The sequence below is a fragment of the Geotrypetes seraphini genome, chromosome 1 (genome assembly GCF_902459505.1).
Source record: "Geotrypetes seraphini chromosome 1, aGeoSer1.1, whole genome shotgun sequence".
NCBI classification, from domain to species: Eukaryota; Metazoa; Chordata; class Amphibia; order Gymnophiona; family Dermophiidae; genus Geotrypetes; species Geotrypetes seraphini.
The window spans coordinates 194,305,759-194,316,618 of record NC_047084.1 but is presented as its reverse complement, the minus strand read 5'-3'; positions in this window follow the sequence as shown (position 1 = coordinate 194,316,618).

The window sequence follows — 10,860 nt, the reverse complement described above, 5'->3', positions numbered from 1 at the left end:
ATGGGCCGCCGCGTGTGCGGATCGCCGGACTAGATGGACCTCGGTCTGATCCGGTGAAGGCGTTTCTTATGTTCTTATGTTTATCAAGGAAGAAAGATCACAAAGTAAATTTATAGGACTGTTAAAATGTTGGTTGTAATCATCGGAGTTTCTTTTGATCCCATTCTCTGCATAAACTCAGATGTCCTCTGTCTTAGACTCTGAGAAATTTAATTTAAAAAAAAAAAAAGTTCTTAATTTTCTTTTCAATTTTTATCAATACTTTAAAATTTTTTTACCCTCCTTTTGTGCTTACCTTTCATGTGTTCTTTACTATGCTTATTGTAGTTCTGCCTACTTCCCTTATGTATCAGTTCGTCATGTTCGTATTAGAGGTCTGCACGGGAAAGGGGATTGCGGGTCCCGCGGGAATCCCCCCTAACCCATGGGACTTCCATAGGGACCCTCCTCTGGCCCACGGGACTCCCACGGGGACCCCCTTCTAGCCAACGGGACTCCCACGAGGATGGAAGACTTTGGAAGCAGGGTTCATCCATATAATATAATGGACACGTCAGTCATAGTAAAAGAGGGGGTTTATAAGTTAATTACTTGAACAGAAAACAAAAAAAGGGTTCCACCAAAGAGATTCCACAAGGAAAACAGCAGCGCAAACACAAAAGAAACTGTGGAATTGATGATTCTGTCAGAAGTAATTGCTGCTTTTTATGGGGACGGGCGGGGATAGAGGAAATTCCTTGCGGGGATGGGTGGGGACGGAGAGGATCCTGACGGGGGACGGGTGGGGACGGAGAGGATCCTGGCGGGGACGGGTGGGAATGGAGAGGATCCTGGTGGGGATGGGCGGGGATGGGTGGGATTTCTGTCACCGCGCAACTCTCTAGTTCGTGTGTGTTTGTTGTAGTTAATAATTAAGACCCTGTTTTTAATTGTAAGTCGCTTTGAATTCATGATATTGCGATACATCAAAATTTTAATAAAACTTGAAAAAACTTGAAGTTTTCAGCCTGGGGAATTTACCCAGCTAGCTATTAAGTTCTCTGGACAAATTCCTTTGAACACTGTCCTAATACTGCCTTCATTGTTTCCATATCCTTTCCTAAATCCCAAAGAAAGTGAATGTTTTTTATTTTGTTGCTTCCTTTTATGAAGCTTTTCTTCCATGTAAAACTTTGTAAATACACACCTCAATTATATTGTCTCTTGGCACCTCTAGTTTGTACCAAAGACATGAACATGACTTGCATAAATTCTTTGGTTCTTGGCTCGCTGTTGCAGAGCTGCCAAGTTACCTAGCTCCAGAGGACAATCCAGCGGTTGAAATTACATCCTAATTTATGGCTAGATTCACAAAGCAAACCGATCGTGTACCGATTGGTTTGCAACCCCTTTACTATCAGATTCTCCTCCGGCCTGATTCACTTACTTCTCCTGCGATCTGCTTCGAATCCGTGCATGCAAATGAGGTGAAACGCATGCAAAGTAGGCTGGGACACAATTCACAACACCAAATTTCAGATCCGACTAGGCTGGCCGATCACCTGAAGAAGCGACTGCTGGGGACCAGTCAAAAACATCTTTCCGACTGGAAGCCCTGCTCTCTGCCCTGCAATCTCTCCTGCCTGCTCGCCCCGAATGCCACCCTGTTCTGCCCTGCTTCTTATCTCCTGCTGCTTGCCCCGCATGCCGCCCTGCTCTGCCTCGATCTTCCTCGAATCTCTCCTGCCGCATCGCCGTTCTCCTGCCCTTCGAGCCCGTGGTTTTAACTCGCGGGTTTAAAGCAGGTTAAAACCACGGGCTTGCAGGGCTAAAAACTAACAAAAAATGTTTTAAGTTAAAAAAAAAAGTCGCGTCTCGGATAGGCATGCGCAGACCATCTACAGATGGTCTGCATAACAGCGATCCATGCAGGCAGATGGGGGCGTTCCTCCAATTGCCCCATCTGCATATTTTTCATTCCTGAATTCGTCAGACCTGCCCGGATCTGGGCCTTAGCGTGTTATTGGTAGTCCCTGATACAACCTAATGAAATCAATGCTTCACAACCCGTAATGTAACGGACTAGGGTTGCAGAAGTCCAGGAAGAGTTCAGAATCTCCCTCCCGGATGTGAGTAACTTGACACCTCTCTGTTTGAAGCAGGTGCTTGCAGGTCCTTCCTGCTCACTCACTAAATATTACTGCCATCCAGTGGCATAATAAGGGGGAGAGCGGTCCGCCCCGGGTGGCATCTTTGGGGGGGTGCCGATACCTGTCCTCCTTCCCCACCCCCCCTACTGTTCATGCGCCCCTTCCCTTCCTAGTACCTCTTTAGCATTCGCAGCGTGAGCAGCAACCCCAACCTGCTGCTCACGCCAGTGTCGGCTCTTCCTCTGATGTCACATCCTGGACCCGCACCTAGGAAGTGACCTCAGACTCCATCCCTTCTTTCTTGTGGCGCCATATGCCTGGAACAGGCTGGCTGAATCAATAGTGTTCAAATCCAAGCTAAAGGCCCACTAAGTAAATTTAAAGGACTGTTAAAATGCTGGTTGTACAAAGATGCCTTCGAGACTTAATTGTCAGATTCTCCTTTGACCCCGATCTTTGCAGAAACTCACGTCTCCTCTATCTTAGGTTCTGAGAAGTTAAAAAAACAAAACAAAACAAAAACCTCTTAATGTTCTTTTTTAATTCTTTTTAATACTTTAAAAAATTTTTACCCTTCCTTTGTATTTACCTTTTATGTTTCCTTTACTATGCTTATTGTAGTTCCCCCTACTTCCCCTATGTATCAGTTCATAATGTTCATTCGCTTGTTGTAGTTAATAACTAAGACCCCGTTTTTAATTGTAAATCGCTTTGAATTTATGATATTGCGATACATCAAAATTTGAATAAAACTTGAAACTTGAAAACTTTTTTTGAAACTGCTTTCAACTCTTAACTCCCACTCACTGCTATCAGATACCTAGATCCACTGTATCATTTCCTCTGCCAGAATCTCCCCAACCCTGTAATGTCCTGCCTAAATTAAATTAAATTAATTAATTAATTAATTTTATTTATTTAGATTTTTATCCCGTCCTCTCAGTAGCTCAGAATGGTTTACAAGTAAACATTCACAATGGAGTGAATTGGACATACAAGATTATACAGTAGATTTAAATACTTGGACATACGAGACTGTGCAGCAGTTTAAATATAGGGACTATACAGCAAATTAACAACAGTAGTTTAAATATAAGTAGTTTAGTTTAGTTTAGATACAAGTTATTTGAGTATAGGCTGAGAGTGGACTATACAGAAATTTTTGGCAGAAGATTAGAATGGAGAGGTGGGGTTTAAGGGGTTGGGTGTAGACTGAGGGTGACCTTTAGTTGAAGAGGAGGGTCTTTACCCTTTTCTGGAATGTCATTAGTGAGTTCTTTAGTCTGAGTTGAGGGGGGAGTTGGTTCCAGAGTTGGGGAATGAAGTGGCTGTAGGAGCGTTTGCGGGCGGTTTCTGAGAGGAGGGGCCTTCCGGGGAGGATGCATAGATGAGGGTGCGGGTGGGGATGTAGATGGATAGATTGGAATTTATGTAGGAGGGGGTGATGGCATAAATTATTTTGTGTGCTATTGCCAGGGCCTTGAATGCACAGCTTTGGCTAATTGGGAGCCAGTGTTCAGCGCGGAGTGCTGGGGAGATGGGATCATGGTAGTTGAGGCTGTGTAGGAGGCGGATAGCTGCATTTTGGACTGTTTGGAGGCGCTTGAGATCTTTTTTGGTTATTCCATTAAATAGGGAGTTGCAGTAATCCATTCTGGAGAGGACATATGCGTAGAGGAGTTGGGCTAGGTCAGGTGTGGAGATGTAGGGTTTGATCCTTCTCAGTTGGCGGAGGTAGTAGAAGGAGGTAGAGACTACTTGGGATATGTGGGTGGATAGGGATAGGTGTCCGTCTAAGGTTACTCCTAGGCTGCGTACTTGATCTGTAAGCTCTTCTGAGCAGGGACTATTTATTGTATGTTCAAATGTACAGTACCTTTTCAGTGCTATAGAAATAATAAATAGTGCTGTTCAAGCTGGGAAGATTAAAGAGGTACGGGGGAAGGGAAGGGACATGCACGCTGGGCAGGAGGGGTCAGGGAAAGAGCGGATGGGGGTGGGGGGGTGGAGAAGAGGGAGGGGGCATCATCCTCTTGGGCGCTTCTCACTCTCACAATGCCACTGCTGCCACCATGCCCCTAGATAGAATCTGCACTTTCTCTGCTACTTCTGGAGAAGTGAAATATTGAGGGGCAGGGTGAGAAAAGAAGTGAATCAGGGAGAAGGGAAAATCCTGGTAGGGGAGCCCATAGATATGTTTGCCAAGGGCCCAATTTAGGGCACGGCAACAGCCCAAAGCCCTTTAAATCTCTATGGGCTTCGGGGTCATTACCGCGCAGCCATTAGTGTTGATGTGACTCTGCACAATCCCCCTCACCCCTTATTCATGCACTGTGAGCTGCAGCACTGGCATAGCCCCTGCTACAGACATTAGCTGCAGTTAATTATCATGTTTGTGTATTACTATATTTTACCATACACTAACTCTCAATACCTCAGCACCATGGGTTAGTTATTACATCAGGAAATATTGCCATGTTCCCAGCCTTAGCAATGAGCAAAATCAGGCCTCAGCACGGCTACTAGAGTCGCTAGTGTCTGACAAACAAATAAAAAGTTTCCTCTCTCCCATCCCTCCTGCAAAATTGGGGATAGAATAGCAATGAAACATATATCCTTCTTCCCTACATGAGGTAAGGAAAAGAATACATTCAAAATGTTATCCAGAAGTCTTGCCTTTTGTTCTAAAAATTAGAAAGCCTCCTCTCCAGCACTCTACCAGGACTACCTATCCCTCAGCATCTACTGGAGCCAGGCGTGATTCCCCTCACTATTACCCCACCACCAATTTCCCCAAGTTGAGGGGGAAGGCACAGGAAGGGGCCTTTTTATTGCAACAGGACTGGTTAACTTTCTATCAATGAAAGAAACAAAGGAACACAAGAAAGCATTAGATTGGTGTCTTCTATTCCGCCAATACCTTTCAGTTCTAGGCGGTTTACAACAAGAGTTGGCCTCCCTTCCAGGGAGAATACATGGTTAATAGATGTAGTATGCGTCGGGATCGGTGGATCAGGTTTAGTTAGATTATTTGACAAATTTCTTGAATAGAAACGTTGTAAGTTCTTTCCTGAATGTTTTGTAGTCGGGCGTCATAGTCAGCAGATTGGAGAGGTGGCGGTCTAGTTTTGCTGCTCTGGTGGCTAAGTCCATCGTATATATTTTTTGCTTTGTATACCTTTGATTGTGGGGTGGGTAAAGTGTGCATGAGTTCTCCTTGGTTTGGATGTGTTTTTCCTGATTAGGCGGTTGCTCAAATAGCTTGGTCCGTTTCCATTTAGGGCTTCAAGTTCCGGACAATTCTACTTTAATGATAGATGTCTGACATGGGCCAAGTTTTGGCATCTTTGCCTGCATCAAGGGTCAGAAAGTCTTGTAGTTCAGTATAACAGATCAAAATATTGAAGTTACAATTAAAAATCTTTGCCCAAAATGGTGGAAAAGAAACATCCTCAGTCTAACAGTTAAGCTATACGCATATGTATGCGAGTACTTTAACTGTTGGACCTGCAAAGCAGAACCAGTTTGGGCAAAGTTTTTTCATTGTGACTTCAGTATTTTTATCTTTATACTGAACTACAAGACTTTCTGACCCCGAATGCAAGTGGAGATGCCAAAACACGGCCCGTGTAAGGTCTATTATTAAAGTAGAATTCCATGGAACTTGAAGGCCCTTGGTGCTTTTTTGTGTTCCTTTGTGGTTTGTATTCAGAATCCCTCTTCTTTTCTACATAACTTTCTATCAATAACACAGCTTGTAAAGTTTATCGTAAGCTTAATTATCCATTTTGCATGATAATGAGCTGCACTGCATGCATTTGAATCCAAATTAGGTCATTATTTTTAATGCACAGTGGGCAGGGATTTTTTTTTTTTTTTTTTTTTAGAAAAGTTATGGCCTGTGTGTGGGGAAAGTGTAAAAAAACATCATCCCCCCCAGTTCAAAGTTGATGTCCTGAAATTCCATGAAACAGGGCAGTTTACACAGCTGTTGCTGCAGCATTTAAAGAAATCAGGGTCCCTGCTTATGGTCCAGCTTTGTACCACCTGAGAACAGAAATCTGCTTAAAAATCAAGGGCTCCTTTTATCAAGGTGCGCTAACGGGGTTAGCACGTCGGACATTTAATCACGCGCTAACCCCCGCGGCAAGCCAAAAAACTAAAGCCTCGTCAATGGAGGCGTTAGCGACTAGCGCGGTAGGTGGGTTAACGCATGGTATTCTGCGCGTTAAACCCCTACCGCGCCTTGATAAAAGGACTCCCAAGTGTCTCTTCAGAGCTAGTAAGTGTAATTAGACAGCAATAAATGACTTAGATCTGTGGCATTTGTACTAACAAATATTGTGAAAAGTAGCATTGCACCTCAAAATCAGTATGTAGCCAGGCCAATGTTACAAACCTCAAATACAATACATCACAGTATATCTATAAAAATATCATATACAATAAAACTCAAAATCTAAAACAAAAAAAATTACAATAAAATTTTCAAGAAATTTATGTTTAAAACCATGTTTATTGAGCAAGAAAAGTGAACAATTGTTAAAAAAAAAAACAACACAAAAAAACCGTAGCACGGATTTTAGCATCGACCATGGCGGTAACAGCTCCGATGCGCATAGGTGCTAAACTCCATGCAACGGTTTCGTAAAAGAGGGGGGGATAATCAGTACAGCAGTAAACATTTGGTCAAATATTTTTACAAAAAGGAACCCTGACCTTCCCTACCCACCCACCCGACCAAAACCCAACATGAAAGGAGGTGTGAGATGAACAGTAAAAACGAATTTAAATTTTTTTTTCAAAAGTTCAAAATATGACTCCTTACAGCTGGAGAAAAGGCATTCCAAAAGACTCTCCAAATATGCACAAATTGTTTTCCTGGTACTGAGCCCATGTTTCGTATCTGGGTGCATTCCATTTTAAGAAGGGTAATCACAGTGGCATAGTAAGAGTAGGAGGTGCCCAGGGCAATGGTACCCCTCCCCCCTGCATTCCTGCACCCTCCTCTCCACATCCTCACGCCTTCTGCACCCCCTCTTCTCTCCCCCCTCTCCATTCCACACTTGTGCTCTCCCTCTACCTCGCACCCATATCTCTCACTCTTCACCAGCACGAGTGGCCTGTGCAAGCATGCTTCTCGCACCAACATTGAATTCCCTCTGACATTACTTCCTGGCCCCATGACCTGGAAGTGATTCAGAGGGGAATCAGGCTGGCGTGAGCAACAGGCAAAAGTTGCTTGCACTAGCGAAGATAATATGGAGGTACGGGGTAGGGGGAGGGGTGACAGGAGGGTGACATGGTGGGGCAGGGTGGAGCGGAAAGGCACACGAGGCAGTCCGCACCTTCTTTACTATGCCTCTGTGTAATCATCTGAAGTCTCCATTGTTGTATGGAAGGGCCAGTCGCATCCAGCCATTTGAGTAAATGATCAAATACTGACATTCTAAGCTAAGCAATTGCACTTTGGTTCCAAATGCAAATGCTTCAGCATTCAACCTGTGGTGCAAGTCAAACGTTATAACTTCTTTTGAAGATGTGAAAGACACACCTAATACAACAAGCATTTACATCTCTTCAGAGTCCTTACCTCCACCTTCCCCTTAGCTCTCTACTCATAGCCAAATATTATAATTAATGGCAAACTACTTAATTACAGCTTTGCTTTTGGCATCCAGAAATTCAAAGTTGCTCTTGCTCCTGCAGGATGAAAATTGGAATGAACCAACTGCTTATGTAAACAGCGAGTCATAGCAACATGTGGGCCAGTGAGGACACAGCAGAAGCACACGTCTGAATGCCCTAACCTTGAGCTACCAAAGAACTGAGGTAAATCCAAATAAAATAGATTTTAAAAAAATCTACTTGTGCAGTCATATTATCACAAAGGGGCTGATTTATTAAAACTTACATAAGAATAGCTTTACTGGGTTAGACCAATGGTCCATCTAGCTCAATAGCCCGTCCTCACGATGGCCAATCCAGGTCACTAGTACCTGGCCAAAACCCAAGGAGTAGCAACATTCCATGCTACCGATCCAGGGCAAGCAGTGGCTTCTCCTGTGTCTTTCTCAATAACAGGCTATGGATTTTTCCTCCAGGAAATTTTCCAAACCTTTCATAAATCTAGCTCTGATAACGGTTGCTACCACATTCTTTTGGAAACAAGTTCCAGAGCTTAGCTTTATTTTTGAGTGAAAAAATATTTCCTTCTATTTATTTTTAAAAGTATTTCCATATAAATTAATTGTTTTTTGTACTTTCTGAAAGGGTGAAAGCCTATATCACTTAGGATTTTGTAATCCACAAGCATATCTCCCCTCAGCTGCCTCTTTTCCAATCTGAAGAGCCCCAATCTCTTCAGTCTTTCCTTGTATGAGAGGAGTTCCATTCCCTTTATCATTTTATGTCCACATAAATTTCATCTGCTATTTGGATGCTCAATCCTTCAATTTCCTAAGGTCTTCCTGCAATTTTTCTTTTAAAAAAAAAAATTCTTTATTCATTTTCAAAACTTCAAATGTGCACAAAAGATGATGCATTTACATAAAATATTATCATTACAGCACTATATACTTAATAGAATAAAGACAAGACTTATTTTCCCCCACCCACTTTCCAATTAACCAACACCTCATAAAAATACCTGTAAACAACCCATCTATACCTCTTAATCAATGCCATAAACATATCCCCCCTCCCCGGATGTGCATGTTTTCCTCAGTTATATAAATAAATAAATCCTTACAATATTTAGTTAATGGTTCCCAAACTTCGATAAATGGCCATAAACTTTTCCATTTTAAAGACATAACATAGGGATTCCCACCAGAATGAATTTAATCTATCCCAATTTTTCCAATTCTTCATAGTCCTCATGTGTTTTGACAACTTTGAATAGTTTTGTGTCATCTTCAAATTTAGGGCTCCTTTTACAAAGCTGCGATAAAGGTTTCTACTGCTGGGTGGCAAGGTAAATGTTCTGAAGCTCATAGGAATTCTATGAGCGTCAAAGCATTTACCTTGGTAGCCTGTGGCCTGTGAAATTGAAGGAGCAAGGGTAATTAGAGCAGAAGAGAGAATGGTGTTATACAGTAGAAGAGGACAGCTTCGTTGACGGTCTTGTGTGATATAGTAGTTGAGGAGAGGGATGAGACAGCGGTGGAGAGGGCTCCAGGGTCAATAGCCTGAAAGTTCCTGAATTTATTGGTGGCCGGGTCTGGGTGGGTCTGGGGGTAGGGGTGGGGTGGCCGGTTCTGGGGGTAGGGTGATGAATTGTGAAGATTAGCAGGTGATGGTCAGAGAGGGAAGAGTGGTATTGCAGAATTTGTTAGTTGAGCAGTTGGAGGAAAGGATTAGGTCCTGGCAGCGGCCATTCTGATGTGTAGAGGTGGTGGAGCATAGCTGGAAATTGAAAGAGGATGTTAGGGCAAGAAACCTGGAAGTGTAGGAGTTGGAGGGGTCATTAACATGGATATTGAAGTCACCAAGGATGAGGGGAGGGCTTGAGAACGAAGGAGAGCCAGGAATCAAAGTTGGTGAGGAAGGAAGAGTGAGACGTTTTGGGGGATCAGTAGATGACTGCTACTCGGAGAGGTAGGGGAGTGAATAGATGAATGGAATGGACTTCAAAGGAGGGAGAGCACTGATACTGAGGTGGGAGAAGGGGTTGAAATCTGCTGGAGGGTGAGAGCAGCAGCCCAATGCTTCCTCCTTGACCAACCAGACAAGGCGTGTGGAAGAAAAGATAGCCTCCATGACACAGGACAGCAGTTGAACTATAGTCATCATGTCATTTCCATGAGAGTCATTTCCATGAGAACTCATTCAACTGTGGTATAAACTAAATAATCTTTAATACTTTTTCACTTTCTGCCGATCAGCAGACGATAAGTGGATTTTTCTTCCATTAGTCTTTTAAATTTGGAGTGAATTACAGTCAGAGGCTTAAATGTCCAAATTATATTGAAAGTTTTTTTGCCAATGAGGTTATCGCTTGACCACCTTTACAATCCACTTTGGTGGTGGTGGGAGGGCCTGTTCTGAGGCTTTTTCCTTCATTTTTAACTGGAATATAGCCTTGACTGTCTTTACACTACATTATAGGACATCACAGTAGTCTACATTGAAAGTGTTTATTATTTCATGCATTTTGTTTTCATAGTATCTGAGTTTTTTGTACCTAGCATATGAGACACCCGGGGCCCTACATTTTTTGACCCCCCCCTCATCTGTACGAAAAACATGATTTTTAGTAACAAGCCACATGTCACACAGGAGTACCTAGGAAAAGGCAGCATCTTACATACTGCAGTGAGCAGTACATCAATACACCCATTGTAAAACTAAACAAGCCAGACTAGTACAGATCAATCCTACACCGTCAATCCTAACAGAAAACCATGTCTTTCGAACACACAGAACACCTTCGCCTAGTATGGAATATCTCATCACAAACTAACCCCTCCCCTTTTACAAAACTGTAGTGTGGATAACAGCTCTGACGCTCATAGAATTCTGAGCATCAGAGCTGCTACCACCACAGCTGGTACTAAAAAAAACGCTCCACAGTTTTATAAAAGGGGGGATAAAATAGAAATACATAGACAAAGGTTAAATTGAACCAGCAAGAAGCTGGACTCTGCATACAATGCAACACCACAGAAACAATGACACATGTCTCCTAAAGCAATAAATAAATAGAAAATTTTTATTCTACCTTTGTCTT